This window comes from Apodemus sylvaticus, chromosome 2 (assembly GCF_947179515.1).
Source record: "Apodemus sylvaticus chromosome 2, mApoSyl1.1, whole genome shotgun sequence".
Classification (NCBI taxonomy): Eukaryota; Metazoa; Chordata; class Mammalia; order Rodentia; family Muridae; genus Apodemus; species Apodemus sylvaticus.
In genome coordinates this window covers 182,944,420-182,955,218 of record NC_067473.1, presented here as the reverse complement: position 1 = coordinate 182,955,218, position 10,799 = coordinate 182,944,420, and the positions used below count along the sequence as shown (strand labels likewise).

Genomic DNA, 10,799 nt, shown 5'->3' with positions numbered 1-10,799 from the left:
CCCAATGCTGGTTAGCATGGGCCTGAGGAGACTTTGTTCACCGCTGCGGGCTTCCTTAGTCACGGTCGCCAGGAAACGAGACGTCCTCGACGTCCATCAGGAAAGAATGGGTAAAGAAAACGTGGCACTGCACAGTGCATTTTTGTTTTTGTTTGTTTTGTTTTTCAAGGAAGCGATGCCGTCTGCTGCAGAATGGGCGGAACTGAACAGCATCGCGTCCAGCAAAGGTGGCCAGCCTCAGCAAGTCAAGTTCTGGATGAATCTGTAGGCAGAATCCAGACCTAACATACAGAAGGGATAAGAAGTGGAAATGGAAACGGGGCCGAATGGGGTGTAGGGGCCTCGATGGAGGGGAAAGGGGACTCGAGATGGGGCAGTGGGGGGAGAAAGGCAAAGTATGTTTTCTCATTGAAGAATCCAGGTACACACACCACACATATGTTTACAAATACTCATATACACACATACATATATACTCTTACATATTTACACACACACATACCACACACATACTCATGCACACTCACACACAAATTCTCACAACACACCATATACACACACTTACACACTCATATATACACATACTCTCACACACACATGTTCTCATATACTCACACACACATCACACACATACTCATGCACACTCACACACAACACACCATATACACACACTCACACTCATATATATACATACTCTTACACACACATACTCTTATATACGCACACACACATCACACACATACTCATGCACACTCACACACAAATTCTCACAACACATCATATACATACACTTACACACTCATATATACACATACTCTCACACACACATATTCTCATATACTCACACACACATCACACACATACTCATGCACACTCACACACAACACACCATATACACACACTCACACTCATATATATACATACTCTTACACACACATACTCTCATATACGCACACACACATCACACACATACTCATGCACACTCACACACAAATTCTCACAATATACCATATATACACACTCACACTTTCATATGCAGACTCATACACAACACACATACACATTTGCACACTCTCCTATGCTCGCACACACTACACATACTCACACATACACAAACACACACAGTACTCATATACACACACACTCCTACATACATACACACAAACACACAGATATAAGCACACTCATATACATGCAAATACACTCATGCATCCTCACACACTAATACACACTAATACACTTTCTCACACACAAACACTCATAAAAAGACACACACACACACTTGTGTGTGTGCGTGTGTGTGCGTGTGTGTACTGGAATATATTAAAAGGCAGAAAGAAAAGAGCAAGAGCAGAAAATCGATGAGCGTGCCCGAGACGAGACTGGGCCTGTGACAAAGGCCTGCCACCCTGGCAGCCTGGGGTCTGCCCTGCTAAGGAGTGAGGTCAAAGCTAGGCTGGACCACAGACTGTGATCTTGCCTCAAAGGCTGAAGAAGGCCTGTGGGTGTAGCTCAGTGGTGGAGCACCCTGCTAGCATGCAGGAGGCCCGGGCTTTGATCCCCAGTACAGAGAGAGGAGCAAAGGAAGACAAGGGAGCAAGAGACAGGGAAGAGAGTCGGAAAGAGAGGGGCCCTGGGGTATGAGGGGTGGCCGGCCTTCCTCTCCTCCCCTTTCCGCCCAGTCATCCTCGGAGCACAGCTGCAGGGGCAGTAATAGGAGGGTCAGCAGGACTCAGGGGAGATGACAGGGGCTCAAGGTCGCCTGTGTGGACTCCCCACAGGTGACATACCAGACACACAGCAAAGAGGGGTTCCAGTTAGGAATGGTTAAGAAGGGTAAAACTTTCTCAAAAACGGATTTTATTTTGTAGACCGTGAGAACTGTGGCATGTAAGGAACACACTTTTTTTTTTAATTCACAAATATTTTGTGTTAGGTTGTCTGCTAGCTCTCTTTGAATTGTTCTTGGGGATTTTCCCTTCCACGGTAGCCAGAAATACTGAGAGCATGGGTTTTATGACTCAGGCTTTGATTTTCTGTTATTTTTTTCCTTTCCTTCCTTTTCACTCCCTCCTTTCTTTCTTTGTGTGTGTGTGTGTGTGTGTATCATTGTTATAGGGTTTCATGTAACTCAGACTTGGGGCCTCAAAATTTGCTTTTGTAGCTGAGGCTGGCCTTGAACTTCCAATCCTCTTGTGTATTGAGGGCTGCGGGAGTGCTGGGCTTACGGGTGTTCAAATGCTATTTTACGAATGACACCCAGGGCTTCCTGCATGCCCGGTATGATGGTCAGTGTTGTCAGCTTGAGGGAATGTGGAATCGCCCAGAAAAGGAGCCTTGGGTAGGCTTCCGAGGGTTTGCCTTGGGTGTGCCTCTGGTGTGTTCTCTTGGGGAGGGTTAGCTGAGGTGAGGTATGGAGACTTGCCCTAACTGTGGGTGGGGTTATGCCACAGCCAGCATGGTAGACTGAATATAATGGAGAAGGGTGATGAGGAGCCTCTGTCCTCAGGATCTGCTGCCTGTGGCCACCGCCTCCCGCCCGCTTCCATGACTTTCCTACCATGGCGAACTGTCCCCTCCAGCTGTGAGTCATCTCCTTGTCAGGTATTTCTGTCATAGCAATGAGACAAGGAACTAATACCCTAGGTAAGCCCCGCTAACTGAGCTGCAGGCAGGCAGGCAGGCAGGCAGGCAGGCGTGCCATCAGTTCAGGAGGCAGGCTAGATAGCTAACACGTCAGTCTGCCCGGGCGTCCTGTGGCGTTTGTGGGGATGCAGGTTGCTGCTACAAGGCCGGCTTCGTGAGACAGGAGCAGGTATGGTCCAGTTCCTTACCTCTCAGCAGACGGTTGCTCCTACACACACATGGGCCGAATTGAAAAATCACCTGGGGATATACGGAAAAGAAGCCAGCCTCACAACTCCAACTCACATGTCAGGGTAGGGCTGGCTGGGTGTATTTGGGAGGAAGGCTCATTGAAGAAAGTTTTGTTTTGATGAATGGATGAGTAGCACAGAAAATTTCAATTCAGCTTCAGAGAGAGCCAAGGTGCTTTCCCAGGGAAGGCTATTCAAAGGGCTTCTAGAAAGTTCTTCAGTCAGTTTTGCTCTCTTCCAGAAGGATGCTCCTTCTGTCTCCTGCTTACGACTCATCAGACTTGGGATGAAAAATTAAAAGAGGACAGAAAAATTTGGGCATACCAGCATAGGAGGCAGTCTCTTGGGGTCAGCCAGTGGGAGTATGTTTTTGTCAGAAACTGATGAATATATACATACACATAAACATACACATACAGACACACATAATAGACATATACATACACATACACATGCACATACACATGCACATACACATGCACATACACATTATACACATACATCATGTACATATACATCATATACATATATATCATATGCATATGCATATACATATACGACATACACATGCACATCATACACATCATAAACATATATATCATATACATAACATATACATACACACATATACACATACACATATACATACATATATGTCATCCATATCATTCACATCATACACATATACATATAAATCATATAAAATACATATAATCATATACATATATGCATACTCATGCATATACATATGCTTATCAAATTCCCATTTGGGATGCCAAGAGGGCTTTATGTATGATGTCATCCAAACACAAAAAAGAAATAACATGGGCACATTTAGAAGCTGCTGCTACAACCCTGTGTCTTCATGACCGTGTGCCCCATCTCTGTGTCATATGCACACACAAAGCTGCCTTCCTGCAGGCTGAAGGGAGATTGCCTTATTGGTCCCTCGGCAAGGAGGACTTCTGAATTTTATTTCAGTTCATACCAGCAGCCCAGCACTGCTGCCGAGGCAGCGAGCGTACCTTGTAATAGGCCTGAAATGGTTTGAATGAGGGAAGCGATTGTCCTACTCTGGGAATCATTGGAACAGTCCTGGTGTGTTCTGTTCTGCTCTGAAAACCTGTGAACCAGACAAATAAGATTACATCCAAAATGGAACCATGCTTGTGTGAGGAAATTCAAAGCAATCGCCCATGTGCTGTATTTGAAATATTCTCCTAGAGAAGAGATGGTCCTTGAGCTGTTAGCGTTAACTGCACATTATATACTATATATTTTCAAAATGGTTGGAAACCAGGCATATTCTCCTGAAAGGCAGGGCCAGATACGGTGCATGGATGTTCCAGGAGCTAGAAATATCTGTTCTCTGAACTCGGAGTCGGCACTCTTAGGGAACTTTCCTAGCTGGGAGATTCAGGGATAAGTTGGGAAGCCTAACCTGTATACCTGTAGGAAAATAAGCACTAGAGGTGTTCACCACCAGGAGACCCTGTGACACAGGGAACCAACTTACTGCCTCTAAAGTCAAACAAGTTGGACCTGATCATCCATAAGACATGGACCAAACATATTTCTGTTTTGTTCCCAGGTGGATTTATTTTTAAAGTAACAGAAATTGAGCTCAGGGTCATGGGGAATAACCATTGAGAACCTGCATGAAGGCCTCCATTGTTTTCGATTTAGGTCCCTTCCAAATCTGGCAATGGGGAACCAGGTGTGACAGGAAGGTGTGCCAAATGGAGACGGTTTCTTCCATGGCCCTTATTTCGACATGCCTTGCCTCTCCACAGTGCGACATTTGATTAATTAATTAATGACCACCCAGCAGGGCTACAGAAGCTCCAATGACGCCTTTGAACCTTGTCACACTCTGTTGTGAGGACGGATGCGTCGAGCTGGTGTATGAAGTGTCGAGAGTATTAATGCTACCTGGGAATATGCAGAGGAGGAAAAGCCCACACCTAAGTCTTGGTTGTGATTTTATAATGCACCCCTCATATAATTTACACCCCATTAATTAACTTAGAGTGTTTTTAATCATTGCTTCTGATGTGATCTATTAAATCATAAAGGGAACCATGAGGAAAGGGGGGGAGGTGGCTCTCAAATTCGGACACATAGGAAGGTAACAGGTGTCCCAGATCAGAGTCTTGGGAGAGTCCGTGGTTCAGTGATGGGACAAGATCATCAGCGTCACGGTCTTAAAGAGTGGCGATCCTCTGCAGACATGCATGCAGCTAAGAGAGATGCATGCCTATGGATGCAGACACCTATATGTAATGAGGCATCAGGCCTGGGATGGACTCTAACCTGAGCAGCATCACGGGCTCTCTGATCAGAAAGCTCACACTCTATTATAAGGTGCCCTATAGTTTTAAGAGGGGCTGGTGAAAAGTGGTTAGGAGCACTTCCTTTGGGCTCTTGCAGAGGACCCAGGGGCCGTTCCCAGCAGCCCCATGGCAGTTGACGACCACCGGTAGCTCACTTCCAGGGATCCAGGATCTCTTCTGACTTCTCCAAGTTCTTGGATGCACATACATGGCACCCACACCTAAAATATTTTCAATCTTTAATAATTTTGATGGAATTAGCATCATGACACAGTGGGTAAAGACTCTTGCCCACCATGCCTGAGCCCAGAGCTGGATCCTTGGGACCCACAGGGTGGGAAGAGAGAACCAACACTGGTAAGTTGTCTTCTGACCTCCACTCTTGTATTATGGCAAGAGCTTACACACACACACACACACACACACACACACACACACACACACACATGCGCGCGCGCAGATGCATATAGACACACAAATGAATGGGAAAAAAGTAGAATGTGGTTTAAAAGGAAGCAAGAAGCAGCAACAACAAAACTCAAGAACGGAAGGTGCATAGATACTCTATAGATACTCTATAGATACTCTATAGATACTCTACTCTATAGATACTCTATAGATACTCTATAGCTACTCTACAGATACTCTATAGATAGACTTTAAGGAGTTTGGACAAAGTCCGAGGAGATCTCATGTCTGTGACAGGGACTGTCTCTGTGTGTGCAGTCTTCTTTATTGACTTTATAGCACATAAAATGACAAGTTTCATCATGGCATCTTCACATGTATACATAATTATACTGTGCTTTTATTCACCTCTACCCCTCGGCAACCTCACCCACCTGGGTGCCCTCAAAAGGCCACTCCTTCCATGACACATTTATTTCCCATTTCTCTCTCATGTCCCCACAGATGCCTCTCTTAGACTTCTTTCTCCTCCCTCTACTTTATGCCCCCTCCCAGTCTCTCTTTCTCTGTCTCTGTCTCTCTGTCTCTGTCTCTCCATCCCTCTGTCTCTGTCTGTCTCTCTCTGTTTCTGTCTCTCTGTCTCTCTATCTCTCTCTCTAACATACACACCTAGATTATGCAAAGAGAAAAGAATATGTATCATTTGCCTTGAGTCTTGCTTGGTTCTCCTCCCCCTCCCCCCCTCTCTCCTCTTCTTCCTTTATATTTGCTTAACATCATGATCTCCATTTCCACCTAATTTTCGACAAGTGCTATGACTTAATTTGCCTTACCACTTAACAAAACTGCATTCTGTACAGGATCCACATTGTCTCCATCCTTCATTACCTGACAGCTCCCCGTCCCCAAAGCATTTAAGTGTATACCCTTAAATGCAGAGGGACCTTATCACTTGTCTAGCTGGACTTTGGTTTGAGCCTTCATTTCTTCTGTTCTCTGTGTTTCCTCTAGGATGTGGATGCCTCAATATTGGTTGGTTTGGCTTTCCATTTTTAATGTAGACAAACGTCCATTTCTATGTACAAAGTGTGTGCAACCACATTCTGTCTACCTGCTCTCTTTCCAAGCAGAGCTATGTGAGTTGTCCGGAAACAAGAGGCCCCCTTTTAATTTCCTAGTAGCTGAAAATACTGTTTTGTTAGAGATTTTCCCCCCTTCCCAGGAATTGCTACTTATTTCGGACTTTCAATTTTTTCTGGTACTTTAAGAAGCACTCATGGTATCTGTCTGCAGTCACTTTCTCCTCTCTTCGTGATACGAGCTTATCTTCAGATCTGAGCGTGTCAGGCAGTTCCACGGATTATGTCCTAAACCTGCGTTACCTTCTCCTTGCTGAGGCCACGGAGGCAATACTAATTAAAGTAATGCTTGGAGAGAATTTGCTCCCCCGCCTCGGTGGTTTGTTAGAATCTCTGGTAATTGATCAGATCTTCGTTTTCTTTGATCTCTGAAAATACTCGTTTCAATTCATGACTCACAGACCTCAAATAAGCATACGTAATAAGGTTTTGAGGCAAGATCTGAAATCTGCCCAGTGACAGAGGAACTGTGTGTACTTCACCCAAAGCATGTCCAAAGCGGCTCAGTGCCAGAAACAGCTCTTTGCGGAAGGTGGAGTTACTCATGAACTTAGAGCAGGGCCAGACGATATTTTCAGTTTTGGTTAAAATGCAATTTGGCTAACTGGTTCAGTTAATGTTGCAGAATTGCTTTTTAAGAATATATTAATTTATCTGTGTGCTGAGTTTAGGGACACCTCATGTATGTAGTACCCGCAGATGCCAGAAGAGGACATTGCATCTCCTGGAAATTCAGTTACAGGTGGTTGGGAGGAGCCAGGTGGGTGCTGGGAACTTGAGTTTTCAAAGATTTTAAACAACTATAGATTTTGCATTTCAACCTTGATCAAGTGGTGTAACAAAATCCTCAATAAAATGTGAAATTCTTAAAAATTTTAACAATGGTTTCTTTAAAAATATTCAACAGAATAGTAAGATATTAAGTCTTTTCTTCAGAGCAAACTTTGCAGACAATGATAAGGAGTGTGAATAAAGCTGATACTCTCTTGAAATGGTAAAATTAAGCCAGAAATCCCTGCAGCGATGAGTCCATTTTTGGAATGTTTGCATTTTGGTGGAAGAGGGTGAACATCTTTTGCCAGATTTTTGGAGGGCCTCTGCATTTGCCAGTGGATGTGGTAGAATCTCTTGGTAATAAAAGTAGAAGAAACTAAGGGCTTAATGTTTATTATTACAAAATTCTTTAGGCTCTCCTGTTTTCCTTAAAGGTGCTGTCTGAAAAATACTCACTGCCCACTCTTGATCAAAAAGTCAGCTTAGCTTATCCCTAGAGGCATTGCAAGTGTGGCTGCTGTGCCCTATGTGCTTCAACAGGAGGCAGAGAGTGAGGGGCCATGTCTACACTCAGTGTTCTGACCTGTGAGCAGCCCTGAAAAAGTGAGCCTGAGATGCCCAGCAGACTGGCACTGTGCAGGCCCAAACAGGCTCGCAGGACGGGGAGTCAGTGGAAGAGGAGAAGAGCCTCACCTAGGACTGCAGGCCCCTGGCAGGAGTGAGCTGGGACAGATGCCCCCCTTCCCGCATCCTAACCCCTCCCCACACTGCATGGGGCCGCGTGGGGAGCCTGGTCAAGAAGCAAGCCTGAGATGGACACCAGAACGATTCCAGGGATGCCAGGCATGAAGCTAGCCTGAGATGGACACCAGTCTGGCAATATGCAGGCCTAAAAGGTGGGCATACCATGACCAAGATGACCTCTGACCCCTGCCATAATGAATGAGTGGGGCATAGCACTCTTGAGACCACTCCCGAGACGACACCAGACACTCAGAGACCCCGGGTGCCACTAAAAGCAGCAAGTAAGTGGTGGAGAGATGGGAGAGAGAGAGAGAGAGAGAGAGAGAGAGAGAGAGAGAGAGAGAGAGAGAGAGACACGGGCACAATGAAGAGAGGCAGAACTGGAGACTCCAGGGTAGTGAGGAACAGTCCAATGTGAGTAGCCAGCGATGCTACCTGGGACAATGGTGGGGTCCTGATCTGTGCTGCCACCAGGAGCCACATCTAGGTTCATGGCCCTGCAAGAGCAGGGCTTCGTGACTATGGAAATCCAGGCAGACTAGTTTGGGCTGCCACTTGCAGACATTTTGATGGCTGGGGGCTGTGTGGAACTGGCCCCTTCTCTTGCCTGGGCATCATGGGATCGCTGGCCCTGGAGTCTTGAGAGTAGGAGAGATGACTCCACCCCTAGTTAGTTGCAGACATGGGAGAGCAGCCTGCATATCTCTCAGGAAGCACAATGGAACTGGCCTCGGGTGTGGAAGGTGTGGGTGAGCTGGCCCTGAGGGTGTGAGCATGGGAGAGCTGGTCCTGCCACTCATCTTCCAGTCACTGGCATGGATGAGGGAGATATGCCTTCCTACCCCCCCCCCATTTTCCACCCACAGCAGGTGGGAGGCCAGACCCTTATGTTGTGAGAGCAGAAGAGCTGGTCCTGCCCCTTACCAGTTGTAGCACTTAGGAGGACAGGTCTGTACTTTGTCTGGACAGCACTGTAGAGCTGGACCTGAATGTCAGGGTTGCAGGTGACTGTCGGAAAGTGGGCACTGCCTCTTGTCTGCTGCACAAGGGAGAGATGTCCTCTTCCCCTCCCCTATCCTGTGTCCACCTTTGGCAGACAGAACTGGTCCCAGGATCACAAGAAAGGGAGAACTGTCCCTGCCCCTCACCTTCTGCCAGGGGAGCTAGCTCTGCCCCTTTCCTGGGCAGCAGGGCAGAGCTAGCCCTGGTCATGGGGGTGTAGGTGAGCCAACCCTGAGGGCATGAGAGTGGCTTTGCCCCTTGCTGGCTCTGGCATTGGATGGGCCAGTGAGGGCCAGGTGGGAGAGCTTGCCCCATGGTCTGGGTGCAGAAGAGCTGGCGGGCTGACCAGCCCAGATACCCCTCAGGCCCAGATCTAGGGCTTTGAATTTGTTCCACTCCAACATCTACCTCATAGGTGAACTGCTTGAGTGCATGAAGGGGCCAGTCCTACACATCCATACCTTGCAGGATCTCCATGACAGGGCAACAACAGGGTATCTAAGAGGTGTCCTAGTGAGGTTCCAGTACTGATAGAGTAGCAGAAGCCATGACAATGAACTGAGTCTTTGCAATGAGCATTTGCAAGCAAACAAGCACAGGCAAAGGGTGTACACACTGCGTCATAATACAGAGTCTACAATGAGATTTTCTTCTGTTGTGGGTGATGTTGCAAGGATTGAGAGTGGGTATGAGGCGCAGGGGGAGGGGAGGAGATGAATCAGATCAGGATGTGAAATCACAAAGAACCAGTACAAGGTTTTTTTTTTTAAAGTTTACAGGATTTTAGAAAACCTCAATTCTTTTGCATTATGTTTTTTAAAGGTGGTGTTTTAAATTTTACATTCTCTCTACCTGTCTGAATGTCTGTCTGTCTATCTAGTTATTGTGTCTGTGTCTGTATCTGTCTGTCTCTGTGTACATCTACATACGTGTGTGGAGATCAGAGAACAAACTGTGGGAGTCAGTTCTCGGAATTCTGGGAATCAAACTTAGGTCACTGTTTTAGTGGTAAGTATTTTTTACCTGCTGAGACATCTCACTAGCCCTATCATGGTATTTTCAAACTATTTAGGTCTATGGGATACTTTATACATTAATTGATAAGATTCTGCAATTATTTTCAGCCTGTTGATGTGGTAAATTAAAATGAATGTATTCTCTCTCTCTCTCTCTCTCTCTCTCTCTCCTCTCACCCCCCTCCAGGGTCTTCCTATATAGCACATGATGGCCTGGAATTCACTTTATAGCCGAGGTTGGGTTTAACTAACTCCCAGCCCAGGTATGCGAGTTATCATTTTCTTCTCCTGACTTCTCATGGTTCTCTTAGCCCCTCACATTCGGGGATTCTGTCCGTGAGCCACCACACCCAGTGCCATGACTGAACTGCTTCGATTGATTCAGTGTTCCATCAATACCCATGGCCACTGAGCGGAGTTGTTTCAAGTCTATATCAGATTTGACTCTCTAGCATTTTTAAAGATTTTTTCTTGTTTTATTTCACTATGAATTTATAATTACAAAAA

General features: G+C 46.0%; 1 non-coding gene across 1 annotated transcript; it reads left to right on the top strand.

Annotated features, from left to right (window-relative positions):
• The first annotated feature begins 8,016 nt into the window (after window positions 1–8,016).
• Window positions 8,017–8,147, top strand: LOC127679569 (small nucleolar RNA SNORA17). The gene has a single exon (XR_007976862.1). It is a non-coding gene; the product is annotated as a small nucleolar RNA SNORA17 (small nucleolar RNA).
• Window positions 8,148–10,799: the final 2,652 nt, after the last annotated feature.